Here is a 16,860-nt window from a genome sequence, read left to right as displayed (position 1 = left end):
TCTTTTAACACCACCGTAATTACAAAGGAAATTGTATCATATATATATTTCCAGCCACTGTTTATATGTCTCTCTCATATGGCGCTATAGACAAGTTAACAAACACTTACTTCATTCATAACTACAGATACAACAGTGCAGCACCCCATCACAAATCATCTAACATCATCTTCTAAGTGCCTATAAAGCATTGGTATCAAACCAGGTCACTGTATTCTTGATCATTATTGGCTATTCACTTAGCTAGCAGAGAAATATACCTCATTTCCTCAATAATAAAATAAACCTCAACAAATAAATGTTTTTCTGTAACCAAACATCTAGCCATGTTACATATGGGCAGAAGGGGTACCTTGATCCCTATTTTTGCCAGTAGAGGTATCAGAGAAGACTGCATTCTAACTCCGTTTTAATTTATTTGTTAATGACCTGGCTTCAGTTCTCTGATTTGTGAATTGCATTTTCCTAAGATGTCTTTTATAAGAATTCTGTTATCTTTTGCCCATGATACAGTGCTATTGCCTAGTTTAACCTGAACTACATGCTTTTGGACTGATGATCCATATATTTACAAACATTTGCAGAAATAGAAAATACAACTTAACAGAAATGAATTTGGGTAACTGACTATGAAATATCTTTCTGTGGTCTGAATGGTGAAAGTAGGCAATTGACAGGTTCTTTTTCTTTTACATAAGAAAAAGATTTCTTATGTATTTAAAAATTTACTTATGTAATCAAGTCTCAACTATCTTTAGCATTCTAATATGGATTTCTAGCTTCCACTTTCAACTAGAAAAGATCCAATCTAGATGCTTGATAGAGATGCTGAATTTTCCATTTTGTGCAGGAGACATGCCCATATATTACTGTATGATCAGTTGAATGAATATATCAGGGAAATACCCTGACACATGCGAGATCTTTCTGTAGTTCTATTCAGGTATTCCTTTCTCATTCATTTGTCAGTTGGTTATGAAAAAATGATTCTTATACTGAGTTTCTCTCTTGAGGCTTAGGATAATTATAACCTAAGAAAGATTCATCTCTCTATTACAGCATCTGAGAACTACAGTTGATAAGTCTTGCTCTCGTCTATCTTTAAGTAACCTTTCAGGTTGTCAAGAGTCCCCCAAAATTCACACATTAACTGTTTCCAAATGAAGTAGAACATTTATGGTGCTTGTTTGCTTGGTTTAATATGCTGATGTCTGGCTTACTAACTGGCTGATTGAATAACATTTCACTCAGTGAATAACTTTGTCTTTGAGGAATGAAGGAAATAAGTCTGTTGTTGCCCATGTTCTTTTATGTTGCAGTTATATAAATACACCAGGGAAAAACTGATTATCTGTTTATTAAGAACCCTACCCAGAGGACCTGCTGAAACTCTGATGTCTTTCTGGTTAACATATTAGTTAACCTCTTTAATTTCCTGCATCATCCAGACAAATTATTCTCGACTCCTCAAGTAAATCCCTTTTCATCATTCTGTATTTTATTTGTGTTCTTCTGTACTGCATTAGCCCCTTGTATTAGTTTTTTACAGACTTGGCTGTACATTGCAGATTTGTACAGTGTAATTCTGTGCATATTTCTTCCAAAGTATATCTTACTGTTTGATGCATGGGTATCTATAGGAAAACACAAGGGGTAAATGATGAATATGTGACCTACATGTAACTTTACGTCGGGATTACAAAAAAGGGGGTTGCGTTGTGACTTCATGAAGCATGTTTCATGTTTTTGCATCATTGCAGTTTGTATTGGAAGCCTTGGTTGGCTTTCTCTGGGGTAAGATTTTACGGAATCATAGCAATTAATATTGATTTCCCTGTTAGTTCTAGAACAATGTGCACCTAATGAATACTACTTTTGGGAGTATGATCCTAGCATGTCATTCAGATGCCAAGTGTGATCCTTCATCTGGAAAAAAAAATTGTAGCCGGATACATACAGACACACACAGACGCGCGTGTGTCCATTTTGTGAATACAGATGCAGCTATGGAAGTATACATATACTTTTATCTATATCCCTCCCCCCACAAAAGTATTTGTTGATCTTGAGGGCTAAATAATATTTTAAAAATGCTAAGATTAACCTGGTAAGAAATTAAACAATTTCAAATTCTTTGTACTGTGCCTAGACTTAATAAAATTTGGGGTAGGCCATTTCAAATCAATCAGCATAACTAGCTAAAATCACAATAAAATTAGTTTGATTAAGTCTGGACTCAGTATGTTGAATTTAAATATTTTAAAACTGTTTATATTTAGTACAAAGGAAACTTAGTGCTAGGATACAGGTGCAATACCTTTACATAGTTTTCCTGGTCTCATCAGAATGAGGGTAAATTTAACTGTCCTTGATTGCAGCATTTTACTATAGTTATATCAGTGGGGACAGATAACTTTCAAGGGCTGATCACTGTAATGTTCTGTTTTCTTTTTTCTTAATGTAAAAAGTTTCTTAAAGGAAAAAAGGGTTATGGTAAAACTGTTGCTCAGCACGAAATACATTTTCATTTTCTCATTAGTAACCTGAGGCTAAATGTAATCCTGTGAAGAATACACTAGAGAGGGATACAAACACATTGAAATCTCAGAGGTACAAATTGTTTTGCACATTAGTAAGCAAACAAGAAATATAATGTGGCATTTTTATCACTGGTGGAAGGCTCTAGTCTTTGAATGAAAATGTTGACCAAATAGAATAAGATTTTAAAATATAATTAAAGTTATAAATGGCTGTGTTATACACAGTCCTGACTGATTTGAATTTCTGCATACAAATACCTAAACAATTTTCATCCCTTTTGAAATTTCAGAAATTTTGTCTCTTAGCCACTGAATGTTATCAGAATTTCATAAGAGTCGTAGTGATACATAAGGGAATCTGAATCAACAAATAACACCAAAGTTTGTTATTTATTTCATAAACCAAGCCATCCAACATGTGTAATGCTAGTGTATATAATAAGCATTAGAATCAGTATTAATGGCACCACTTTTAGCAGCAGTAAGTGATTCAAAAGCTTCTTATAATTGGTGATCAGTCTCTTGTGTAGTAATTTTGGCCGATTTCTCTAAGGAGTTCAAGACAGTATATATATTACTTCATCCTCCAATTTTTATTCCTACATTAATAATCTATAAAATAAGTTAGGCTTATCCACAATGTTTGTATGACCAAGTGTGTACTTGAACTGGAATCTCTCCACACTTAGTTTAGCACATTGTTCTACATTTCCAGTGATAGCTGGCAAAGATTTATGTTTACAGATCAAGCAGGCAAGTGACAGTTATAGACTGTAGATTTTTTTCATTGAATTTCTCATGATGTTTTATTCAGAACTGGCAGAAAAAAACAATACTGTAATACTTTATCTAAGTGCATCAACAAGATGGCTGTATCCCTTGAAGCTTTCCTGTGATGTCTTTCTCCTTTGCTTCTTGGCATCTTGAAGTGTGTAATATCAGCATCTTAGGTACTTCACAAAACATCTGCTGTTCATTTTAAGAAGAGACCCTAAGAGTTTTATTTTTCAGGATTTGTGGCCAGGTTCTACTATTACAGTGTTTGTGTTTTTACTTTGTTTTTTAAAACATATACATATGGATTTCTTGGAATAGAAGGTATTGATCTTCCAAAGCCCAGAGAACCTGATTGTCAAATATGAAATTTATTCATATTTTAGTCTGCATCTGCAAAACTGTAGGTAAAGAGTTAATTATGGTAATTGTTAAAAACATTTGGAAAAGACTGAACATTCCAATGTTTGTTTGTTTGTTTGTTTTGTCACGGGGAAGAACTCATGAAAATTCTGAGAAATTCAGATGAATGCCAATTTTCTATGCACATGACTGTTGTTATTTTGGTGGAGTCTTATACATTTTGTGGGGAAAAGCGAAGAAATATTCAGGAATATTATATCTCCTGATACACTTTAAAGATTAATATCCAACTGAAACCAGAACTTTTTTTGTTGGGACTAATGGATAGGCAACTAGGAAAAAAAAAACTATGGAAGATTGCTTTTGTACATGGTAACTGCAGCAAGATTATTATATCTTGCCGCCTGAGATACGGTGTGCCCCCTCCCTCATGGCCTTCAGGAAGGAGATCAAATCCTGGCTCTGCCAGAAGGCCTGGGGGCCGGGGGGGGGCCCGCACCTGTGGAGATGGCTGGTGGGGTGTGGGGTTGTTCCCCCCCCAGCATCTTACAGGTTTTTGGGGGCCAGATTATAGGAGGTTTTTAGTCCATTTTTAATATACGTTTTTTAACTATTTATAGATTATGTCCATGTCTGGAGCATCCTGTGTTTTTTCTTCTTTTTTATTGTGAGCCGCCCAGAGTCACCCATTGGGGGAGATGGGCGGCATACAAATTTGAAAATAAATAAATAAATAAAATAAAAATTATATGTACAAATAATCTGAAATACCCATAAGGAATGGTTGGTAAAGATGACAGAAATTGCAGAGATGGCAAAATTAACTTGCTTGATTAAGGAAAAGACAATAGCTATTTTTGTCAGTGACTGGAAGCCCTTTATGGACTTCTTGCTGAAAACGGAAAAAAATGAACTTGTGATCTATGGGTTTGACAATTACAAAGGGTAGAATATGGAAAGAAGGGAACCACAATATAACTATTGAGAGAGATTAAACATGAATCCATTTATAACTACTGTAAAGAAGATGGGAAGCGGCTTCTTTATATCTCTTTTTTTCTCCCCTTTGTCTTTCTTTTCTGTCTTTCCTCTTTTATTTCTTACTTATTTATGAGTATTATATCTCCTGTGTAATTATATCCAAGAACCAGGTCTCTGGGGTAACTGAGAAGCAGAAAGTTGTTGAACATAGGAGAGTTGATTTTGATGGTCTCGGTAAAAAGGGAAGAGGAGAATGCAGCCCAGATGGTAATAGCAACACTGAATGAATGAGGCAGTTCTGGCCACCTCCTCCTTTTTTCCTCGCAGTGTAATTGTGCAAGTTTGTGGAATCTGGCTGAATATAAACTATGTAAATAAATTACGTAAGTACCTAGTTCCAAGGAGAAGAGTGTGGAAGGAAAAAACAGTTGCAGAAGGGCTGATTTGGGGAACTGTAGGGTTGATAGCAAATAGAAACAGTAGCACAGTATCTAGAGATTGCTAAAGAGTGAAGAGGAAATAGAATGTGAAGCCAGATGTCTTGCTTCTGTGTAGCAAAGTAGCTTGCAGAGAATTACAGCCCAACGTAGCATAGTCAAAAGACTGTCCAAGGTCAAGAATTGTAATCCAAGCGATAGGTGTGCAAGCTGATTAGATCATAGCATGAAGTGAAGCCCTGGTTTGGGATATAAGGTTTCCAAGATTCAAGACTGGAATAGGCCAGAGACACACAAAGGCTTTCCTCCTGAGTAGACCAGTCACTTTCAAGGAGTTACTTGAAACTTACAACAGTCAAGGATTTGTGTTCCTAAATACATTGCAGGGCATTATGCTCCCATCAGTTGCTATCCTTCTGTTCTGGTTTCTGTAAAAACAGTGTAGAGGTAAGTCCTGACTGTTGGGTTCCTGTTATTCTGGTACCTTCCACATGTGTGTGCTTCACCAAACCAAGGTTAGTGCTTTGTCCCAGTGTCCTTGGGGTTATGTTGGGCTTGACTGGATCTTAAGAATCTTAGCCAATTAAATGTTGACTCAGGTTCTGCTCTGGAAAAACACAGCAACAGCTGTGTGGTAGTAGTTCTCTGGAACTGCAAGAGCAAAAATTCCTGCCTTGTCTTGCTACTCAGCTCTTGGGATTTCCCACCTCCCTCCTGTAGCCAAAGAACCATGGCAACTTGCCAACATCTTTCCCATCCTTCCCTGTTGCCTTGAGGAACAATTTGCAATTCCCCCCCAAAAGCGCTGGTTGTTGGTTTTTCCCCCCGGTGTTTTTGTGCCAAGAAAAACAAATATAAGGTGAAGGAAGAATACAGGTGGGTCAAGGCTCTGTCTGTCTACTATATTTGTACTTTCCCATTGGTTAACTAGAAGGAGCACTGACTGGCTTAATGGGAGGATGGGGCTCAGCAGCTAGGACACTTGTGTAGCAGCACAAAACTGTTGCAGATGTTTTGAGCAGTAAGATCTGTGGCTGGGTGGAAGAGTCCTTTGTTCCATCTGTGGAGGATAACTCAGTCATTACATTGGAGGGCTGTAAATAGCACAAGGAGGAGGGAAAAAAGGGAGAAGACGCTAATAAGTATTTGTTGCTGAGGAAGATGACAGCAGAGGCTGTAGGGTGGAGATTAATGCCATAGCAACAGAAGTTTTGGCTATCAGTCTTCAAGAGATGTTAGCTTTAGGAAAATATTTTGCTGTTAAGCATAACTGTCATGTTTAGAATTAGAATAAGTTTACATATGAATATTGGGATCTCCTTTTAAAACTTTTTTTTTCATCTAGGAAATACCTTTTATAAGCTTCTTGGCCTTTTGGCTAAGATCAAGGGTAGATTTTGGAGAATGGCCATTCAGAAATCATAACTAGCTGCCTATGCACATTGACACATGATCATATGCAATGTTTCTTTTTACAAAATTTTAGTTCATGAGCCTCTTCCTATGCCTGCTTATTAGTGCTTGTATGTTTTATGAAAACTGACCCCTCTTTTATACCGGCGTTGTTTCTGTATTGGTAGCAGATCTTGTGAACTGCTCAGAGTCTTGTGCTGGCCTGTACATTTTTCTGTTAGAGAGTCTTTTCAGATGTGGTCTGTGTTACAAAAAACTATACTTTTATATCCTTTGCAACTGAATGTTTTAGATGTGTCTAAAGTTAGAAAGGAATTTTTGCATTCCCTCTTCTGTTTTTTGAAACAGTGATTGATTATATTTATCACATTTAATCACTTGTCAGATTGGGCTCTTTCTGTGCACAGGAGGAGGGGAGAGGATTGATTTTCCTAGTCAACGACCTCAATGCTACAGGGTCAGGAAGTGGAGCTATCAAATTTATTTCCCTATAATCTTTCTTTTACTTGCCAATAAAGCTCCTGGGCTAAGAGAGCCCTGTTTCTCTCATACACTGGGGTTAGAGCAAAGGTTCCTAAACTTTTTGCCATCACACCTCCCTTTAGTGTAATCTTAACATACATACCTCCCCTAAAAATCCACTGAAATGAACACAAATGAACAATGAAAACAATACAATGAAACTTTTGAGGAAGGTGGATTTATTGAAACAATGTACAACTAAAAGGTTCTTCATACCGCCCCTGGACTCTGTCTGCACCTCCCCAAGGGAGGGACTCCTCCCAGTTTGGGACTTAGCCCTGGGTTAGAGGGGAGGATGCCACAATGAGACATCCCCATGAAAGATGGGGTGCAGTAATAACAATGCAATGGACCCTGTAGCACCCTGATACAGTAATTCAAAGTACAACTTCCAACCCCCAAAAGGCTGCCCATTCCTGATCCTGATAGACCAGGGATAGTTTCAACTAAGTTGTTCTCTTACCCAAGTTCTTCTTAGTGAGTTGTACTATAAGAATAAACAGTTGGTGGGGGTGGGGAATCAAGACCTGTGATGTATTCAATTCTCAAGAAATATGATATGAAGTGGCATTTTAGACATGAATGTAAAGCTTATATGAAGACAGGTAAGGCAGAGTTAGCTCTCTGATAGGCATTTTATCTTTCCACAGATGTCACTGTACTAATGGCAAACAAAAAGCTAAGCAACGGAGAAAATCTACATTAAATTACATTAATATTATAACATTAATGACATTTTGCTGTGCAAGTACTTCTGCAATTGCAATTCCAAGTTTTCTTATGCTCAGCAGCTTGCTGGATATTCGATGAGAAGGGTAGAGTTGAGTTTATTCTCCAGTGCAACCCAGACAAGTAATTGGTGGCAGTGCCACCTGTTGAATGAATTAAGTACAATAGACTACTTCCACTTGCTGATTATTAATGATGAACTGAGGCAAATTAGCTATTCCATGTATATCAGAGGAAGCACTACTTGCAAACTTAATTGAGGTTTGAATATGAGTGAGTCAAATATACAACTAAAAGCATTTGATATACAGGCCAAATGAAACACATAAACAATTGTTTGGAAGGAGCTGCCAGCTAATTTGGCAGAAAACAACCTATATTCCTTGGCATCTGAGAACAATGGGGTGAGGAGGGGCCATAAATGTAGAATGTCAAGTTATAAATTCTCTCTGTTTGTTAGATTTGGAAACTTCCAGAAAGGGACCATAGGTTGTAAGTAGAAACTACAGTACACAGTTCAGATGCTGGAAGCATTACCTTCTCTCTGTGAATCTATTTCAGATGTATAAATATTGATAAAGACATTTGACATATTTCATGATTTGAAAGAAAATATATTGTTATCTGAATTCTCTGAGAGAAAATCTTTTCCACTTAAATATCAATTTTGTCTTTTGCATAAGTTTGATAAGGAAACTTTCTAAGCCTTGATCTTTCTAAGCCTTGATCAATCATTGTGTTAATGATTTGATTGTGTGAATACAATAACATTCTAAACATTCTTTTGAATTAATATAACAGACTTCTGCTTTTGACAAAAGAGAGATTTATATTTTCTGCCTCAAAAAATTATTTAAAGACAACATACTATCCCAAACAACAAGCCTCAAATACATTTTTGACCATGAAGTTAAAAGATTCTGGATATAACTGAGTTAATGGCATAGCTAAAATAAAAATACCGAGGATATTTCAAACTACAGCAATTGCTTATAGGTTTCTCAGCTTCTTTACCCCTCCCATACTTGCAAAAAAGCAAGTGCCAGTTGATTTCCTTTCTGTAGGCAGGTCTTTGAAGATACGCGGTTTCCATTGACAGTCCTTTTATATTCACACACACACACACACGCTTCCTATTGACACTTTTCCTTCTGGTGCGTCTACTCGTGGGCCAGTTAAACAAACAAACACCACAACAGCAACAACAAAGTTATTGGGCCAGGAAAGAAAATAGGCAGCTGACAGAACTCTTGCCAAAGTCACCTGGTTTCTAAAGAACAGTAAAATTTCACATTTTGGTCAGGGAATGTGTCACTGGTTGATGTTCTTTCAGAAGAGGGAGGCAGCCCAATAGCCTAGGACAGAATGCTGGTGGAGTGAGCAGTGACTGGGAGGGAGGAAGTGTTCCTGCCATAGGACACAGTAGCCTACTGAAGCGCAGGCATTTTTCTACAAGGAAATGAACTGCAGCAGGGAAATGGGTAGTACCACTTGTGCCAGCACAAGTCAGAAAATACCACTTTTGATGTGTAGCAGGAAAAGAAAAGCAGAGACTACCATCCTGGTTTTCTGGAGGTGGGTACAAGATGATGTTGGGCATTCTTCCCTTTGAGAAATAATTAGCAGCAATCTAGTCCTGCAAATCAGCCCTTAGTTTTGCTGACTAAATGTAAGCCAAAGAAATATACTAAATCTCCCAATTTAGGGCATCAGAAAAATTTCAATTCAAAATACTCTGGAAAGCCCACATCATTGCCATTTTTAATTATAATTAACCATCATTAAAAAGAAAAAAAAATGTCTTGATCATCTTAGGAAAGTTACTTTGAAACACAGCAAGCAAATAAACATAGTAAAGGGTAATTGCAGGTTAGTTACACAGATGTAATTTAACTAACTTAAATGAGACTATAGAGATGAATACAAATGAATGTCAAGAGATACTTCTGCAGAAGAAATTAATTAAATCCATAGTATTCTCAAAAAAGTGTAAAAATATGATTGACTAGATGTACAATCCTGCATTCAGAAATAATTCCCACTATAATTTGGGACAAAATATTATGCATTATTACCTTTTTGAAGAGTGAATTTCTCTTATGTATATTAATTAAATCAGCAATAGCTGTTGATACCCTGCAATCCTAGTTGTATTACCAGTTTTGCTGATTATCTCAGAAGTGGATGAGACAGATGCTTCTGTTAGCATGTATGCATAATAACACTGATATCATTTATTTAAAAGTATCTGGGAAAGACTTAGATGTTGTAAACTGATTGAAAAGGATTCAAGAGCTCTCAAAGAAAATTGATGGAAGTAATGCAGAAGTAGGAGTCTGAGATACTTTGCCATAGGATGAAATATAAATGTGCATAATACACACCAACTCTCTCAACAAATTCAGTTTTGCAGTTTGAAAAACATTATTTTCCAGACCTCAGGCAAAATATGTAATTTTAACTAGCTTAATTTAGACATTAGAAATGAATGTAAAGGCCATGTATCTCTCTTCTTTCCGCTATCACAAAGATTTTGGCATTAGTAAGATAAGAGTTTCTGAATTCAAATTGGGGAAATTAACGTAATGCTGGTTAACAAACCAGAAAAAAAAAATCAGTATCTCTTTCAGGCTTTGAAACTATCTGTTCTCAATATTCTAATATCCACTAACTCCCAAGTCACTGGGTGCACAACTGGTAACTTAAGTTTGATTTTGGCCTATATAGCCACCCAGAGTCTTGTGGAGTGGGTGACCATAATAAATTAAATAAAATAAATAAATTATGCCTCTGTTAAAATCTCATACTTAATCCATTTAGAGTCTTTTGGAGTGGGTGGTCATAATAAATTTAATAAATAAATTCTGTCTCTGTTAAAATCTCATATTTAATCCATTTAAATCTAATCTACTATGATCTATGGAACACAATTCTATGGCAAAACATACTGGAGGGTTGAATCTGGTTAGTACTTGCATAGAAGTCTACCAGAAAATACCAGGGGCTATAGGCTGAGTGAGAAATTGAAAAAAATATCCCTGAAGAAGACAATTGAAAATAACTTTTGTATTATTGCAGAAGAAACTGTATGGCTGTGTCTCTGAACTCACCAGGATCAAGCTCAACCTGAAAATTTTATGTTTTGTTTTTTACCTTACAGGGAAATGGGGGCGGGGGTGGGGTGGGGGCTAGATATAGAGATATAATCTTTCTTAGAAGCTGAACAAGATGTTGAATCTATTAGCTGAGAAAACAAATGCCACAACTAGCAGAGAGATAACAGATTCAAGCCCAACTGCTCTCAGCCTTGATATGGAACATTTTGATCTGAAAGTCACTTGGGAATGACAACAGCGTAAGTGGAGTGCTAGAGGATGGATAGTTGGATAGACACATACATTCATACCTATCACATTCCCTTTTGGGGTAAGCCACATTATGCAAAATGGAGTAAGAAAATAGTAAAAAAGAAAAGAAATGAGATAAGAAAAGAAATATAGCTATATCTTGTTAATATTAATACCCCCCCCCTCTCTCTCTCCCCCCCATAACATTTTATTTGTGAAAAAAGCATCCTTGTCTGTACCATGTCTGTACACTGCTTCATACATTGCCTTTCATTCTTTAAATTTCTCACATACTTACTTTTGAAGATGTAATCAACTCCAGCTAACTCTGATTTTCTGATCTTTTCTTTCCTCTCAACTCATTGACTCTTTCTTCATAAATTTGTTTTCTGATTTAATCCTCATACATTTTCTCTAGATGACCAAATCACCTTAATATACATCTTTAGTGGTTGCTCACATCTGTATTCATGTTCATTCAGCACTCATTCATTCTTGTCTCTATCTTTTCTTGTTTTCCGACACACGCTTTTTAAATATCCCTCCCCACTGCATTCAGCCTTCATATTCTTCTTGAAATACCCAATTCACATTTCCATGTAACAAAGTGGGCAGAAACATGCCGTTATACACACCCATTTTTGCTTCTTTTGACAAACATTCCTTGCACGAGATCCACTCTCTTTCTACTAGCATTTACGTTCATTCTTATCACATCATTCATTTTCTTATTTTTAGTAAGCATTCTAAGGCACAGGTATTCACCTACTTGCTGTAGTTTTCTTTTGCTATTTACATATAATCAGTTACTCACTCCATTTTCTCTGTCAGCCGCAACTATGAACTTTTTAAATGTATTTAGCCATAAATATATTGCACAACTAAGAGGTTGTCCCATCTTTGTCTTACTCCCTGTTTGGCATAAACTATCCATTCCATTCTCATACATGCTTCTATTATATACTATTCTTTTTTGTTTGTTTTTTTAAAAAACAAAACAAAAAAGAAGATAAAGGAATTGATACAAAGATATAATACCAGTAAGTGGACAGAGAAGTGCAAAAGTTATACAATTAGTGCTCAGTAAATTACTGATGAAGAATTAACCATAAAGAACAGAATACATTCTTTTTAATGAAAAAGAAATGCATTTTTGAATCGCTGAGCCAAATGACAATTTCTCCACTATTTTATTATATAAAGATAAATCACTAACCAAAGAGAAAAAAAGAAGAAAACGATTAAAAACCTTGTGCCTGAATATTTAGTGTCTAACTTCCACTTTGTTGTACCCTGGTACACAATATTTATAAACAATTAAAATTGTCATAGATTACTGCTGTCAGTTCTTTGGTGAATTCTTTTTCCCCTTAGAAGCCATACTCTAAATGCCTTGCTGCTTAATTACTGTATATAATATATATATGGAAGCTATTCTTGGTTGAATTTGATCAAACTTCTATTATAAATATATGCTCTTAGTTTTTACTGTATGCCATTTTTATCACATTCAGCAACTGACCCTTTGCAAAATATTTTATAATTCATAAATTCATAATCCATATGCTGAGGTCATGTTGTCCCTCTCCCTGTTTTCATTTCGGAAGAGTTAAAGCAGTGCTCTTCGAAAGAGCCTCTGACTGAAAGTAGCTGCTGAGAGAGCAGCTAGTTCTTTGGGCTATGATGTTAGGCTACTATGAGTGTTAATTTGTGTAAATTGTGTTTTGCAACATCACAATCCAAACTCAGCCCCATATATATTTACATGTGATATTGTGACACAAGCATGAAAGGGTAGAGCCTGTGTCATAATGACATGATACAGATTTTGTCATTTTAATGTCACTGTGGTTTGGAACAGCTGCCAATATATCCCACATTCAGAACCTCTCACCACTCTTGTATCCTTCAAAATTATGTCTTTCACCCTAAACAATCAGATCAATCATGCTTTTAAAATTTACATTCATTCTTTGCCATGTGTATGTATAAATAGACTTATGCTTCTTAAACCACTTATTCAAAACAAATGGGTATTTTTCTACTCACCAAACAGTTCACAATTCTCATTCATTCTTGAGTCTTTGAATGACTCAACTACTTTTTCTATACTTTCTCGTCTAATCCCCATCCATGTCACCTAAAGAGTATTTTTCCCCTGGATCATATTCATTCAGCAAGTTGTGCAGTTTTGTTAAAAAAAAAAAATCATTCCTGGTTCTTCCATCACCATTCATTGGAGTATAATATTCAGCAGTGGATTCCTACTCTCATAAATACCTACAACAGTTTAATTGACAGCAATGTGTACTTTTTGGCACACACTATGTGTTTTCATCAACTCTATTCTGCAAGGTCAGGATCAAACCATCTTCATTCACTTCTACTACATTCTTCACCTTTCTTTAAGTTTCACTGAAACTCCTTCCTTCCATCCTTCCTTCCTTCCTTGGAATTTAATCATTGTACTTGGACTGCTTATTGGAGTTTTAACATTTGGACTGAGTTGGATACTGTTAAGGCCCTCCCTTGCAACCCAGACAAAAGGCTAAAGCCTAATTTAAGATTTTACAAGCAAGTACAACCATAAGTGGATTTCTTGATTTATGACTGACCTGTTTATTTTCTGTTGAAACATAACTAGGCTGTGAAAATTGGTGGATGATGTATTCCAGGAAACAAACAAGAGGACTATGTCCCTGTTGATTTTAGTCAAGTCACTATCATTCTATATTGGGTATCCTTCTGAATTGTTTGATTGGTTTAAGGCTTGGAGGATTTCAGAAGGTGCTGCTAGAGGACTTCTGTTCAACATTGTTATAGTCCCATAGCAGGGTCTCTAATCTTTTTGAATCCCAGGGCACGTTTCAACTGTTAAATCTTGTCCTGAATGCCATAGCAAATGGTCTGAGTGTAGTGGCCATTCACAAAATATTGTGAATCCCTGTTTCTTTGTGTGTAAAGGTGATTATGTGGAAACAGTGTGTGTTTGTTGATGCGAATGCTGTTTCTTTCTGGCTCCTTTGCTCTGTCCCTAGTTTTCCTCCCTTCTTTCTCTCTTCCCCCTTACCTAGCGCCATCTAACCAACTGAGATCTTTTTCAGATTTTTCATTTTCATTTCTCATTATCTGTGTTCCTTCTTGCCTTCTAATTTTCTGAGTTCTGTTTTTTCTCCTTCCCTTCCTTTATCTTTCCCATCCTTTCATGACTTTCCCCATCTTTCTCCAGCATCTTCCTCTGGGTTTCTCTAACTTACCATTTTTGTACCCTTTCTTTTCGTAAGTATTGGAACATGCTGCATTGGAAAACCCCTGCTTGGATCACCTTTAAAGGGCCTGATGCTTTAGCAGGTCCTGAGGGAAGTTTATGGCGTCTGCCATTGAGCACCATGTTGAGCAATTATATAAAAGCACTAGAAGTTTGTCCAGAGTTTTGGAGTTTAGGCCTATCTGCATGCTCATGATATCTCTTTTCTCCACTGAAATCCAAGGAAGCTGTTCAGATTCTATCATACAGTCTGTATGGATTAGATGAGGGAAGACAAATAATGTTTAATATAGGCAAGAAAGAGAGATTTCTCATCAACTAAAAGTCAGATCGGGGACTGTACACATAACTTCCTATCATATAGTGCACACTGAATCATAATTTTATAATATTTCAGTTACTATAGTTCTGTTTGGTAAAACAAAAACAACCAAAGAAAACATGCCAATGATTAGAGCATTAGAATATAGGTATTCAGCCCACAGTCCCTGGTCTGTATGTGGCCTCACAAAGAGCATGAGAAGTCATTGGAAGCTCTCCCCATTTTTCCTATCAATCAGTTCGTTTTCCAGGGTATTTATAGCATCCAGTTGGCTGGAGATACTAAACTGCTTGTTCCTGCTGCCATTACGAGTCAGCAATCTGCAAAGGATTGCTGGATGGAAATGTGTTGCTCACAGCAATAATCTTGATTGGAGATCAAAAGAACACAAAAAGAACACAAAATCATTTTCCACGCTGGGAATCCAGCAATCTGTAAACAGATCACTGTGAGGGGGAAGTTTCTTTGGAAGGAAGGGAGGTTGTCTGTGTGCGCGCGCGTATGCATGTGCACATGCGTGCATGAGTGGATGACCTTTGTGGACCTGCAGGTTGTATTGGTTGAAATGATCTCTTTGTGCAGCAGCCATTGAAGGCGATCTGAAAATTGTAGTTGGCAATTTTACTCCCAGGTTGAACTGGTCTGTGACATCTTTTTTGAACTGCAGTGACCAGATTGATCTATAGTATTTTTTAAAATATTCCTATAAAAATACATTACAAATAAGTTAATATCTACAATGCCTCTCCAAAACTGCAAATATTTAAAAATATAAATGATTTTGGGAAGAAGCAGAGAAAAAAAGCTGTTCTTTAAAAGACAGGAATAGAATGAATTGCAGAAAAAATGACTATATTTTTGTCAATACAGAAGACAGTGATAGAAAATCTTACCCCTTTGTAAGTTTTTTAATATGGTAGCCTGTAGTCCAAACAAAATATGGAATTGTCTTTGTGATTTCTATGCTAGTATTGGTTTGATTAAAATAGTTTTATAGGGCATAAAAACAATATTTTGCTAAGTTTATCTATTAAAAAATCAGGGGTTAAACCTGTAACTGTTATTTTGAAGACCCTTACATTAATTCCCTTATTCCTTCAAATTGAACTCTTATCTGTCCATACTGAAGATTTCAACTTTCCAACACAATTTTTTTTTAAAGTTAATATAGTGAAATATTAAGAGGAAGGGGTATTGTATCCTCCTATTAATTATTTAGATAGTTCTTGCAGACTTGCCAAAAAAATTTAGATAATGAAGAGACATATCTGAAATGGTTTGGATCTTAGTCATAAAATTATTTACAATAATTTTCATTTCATAATCTTAAAATTGGTTATTTTATATTATACAAACAATTTTAATTTTATTAACATTTAAATTTAGTAACTAACATTAATTTTGGCAGAGTATTGTTTTCTAAATATACTGTTCTATAATACAAAGAGACCAGTAGATTAGGAACAGTATATTTTATTTCTATCTGAAGAACAATCAGCTGGGAATGATTAGAAGTTCACATATTAAAAAGATTGCGTATTACTGAACAGTTAATAATGGTACTTAGTGAACTACGAGACATTTCTAACACTACTAACATGTAAATGATACTCAGTAGTACTGTAGATTCAGTATCCTATACAGTGGTACCTCGGGATACGAACTTAATGCATTCCGTGACTCTGGGCGTATCCCGAGTTGGTCGTAACCCAACGCAAATTTCCCCATAGGGTTCAATGTAAATCCGGTTAATCCATTCTGCCCTTCGAATTTGGTCACACCCCGAAGCAAATTTTCCCATAAGGTTCAATGTAATTACCGTTAATCCGTTCTGGCGTCCGCGGACCACACATCAGGGGCGGGAGAACAGCCGGGCGCCGTGCAGCGCGGGGGGAGAACGGCTGGTCGCGGCACGGCGGGTGTGGTGCAGGGGGAGAACCGCTGGGCGCGGTGCGGCAGGAGAACGGCCGGGTGCGGCGCGGCAGGAGAACGGCCGCGGACCACGTGTCAGGGGCAGAAAAATGGCCATGGACCACGTGTCAGGGCGGAAAAATGACCGTACCCCGAGGCGGAGTTCGCACATCGAGGTAAATTTTTGCGGCCGGAGCTGGTCGTAACCCGAAAAGTTAGTTAGTAGAGGCGTTCGTATCCCGAGGTACCACTG

General features: G+C 36.7%; 1 protein-coding gene and 1 pseudogene across 1 annotated transcript in view; both read left to right on the top strand.

The window, feature by feature from the left end:
* Positions 1–16,860, top strand: part of ANKRD33B (ankyrin repeat domain 33B) — a 52,060-nt gene that overhangs the window by 4,512 nt on the left and 30,688 nt on the right. The gene's annotated exons all lie outside the window — the stretch shown is intronic.
* LOC112542542 (U2 spliceosomal RNA) lies at positions 6,454–6,665 on the top strand (annotated as a pseudogene).

Source organism: Python bivittatus, unplaced genomic scaffold (genome assembly GCF_059951505.1).
Source record: "Python bivittatus isolate LINGU-HERP-01145 unplaced genomic scaffold, Pbiv_v1 ctg000960_np1212, whole genome shotgun sequence".
NCBI lineage: Eukaryota > Metazoa > Chordata > Lepidosauria > Squamata > Pythonidae > Python > Python bivittatus.
Note: the sequence above shows the minus strand (reverse complement) of the source record. Positions and strands in the feature narration are given on the sequence as shown.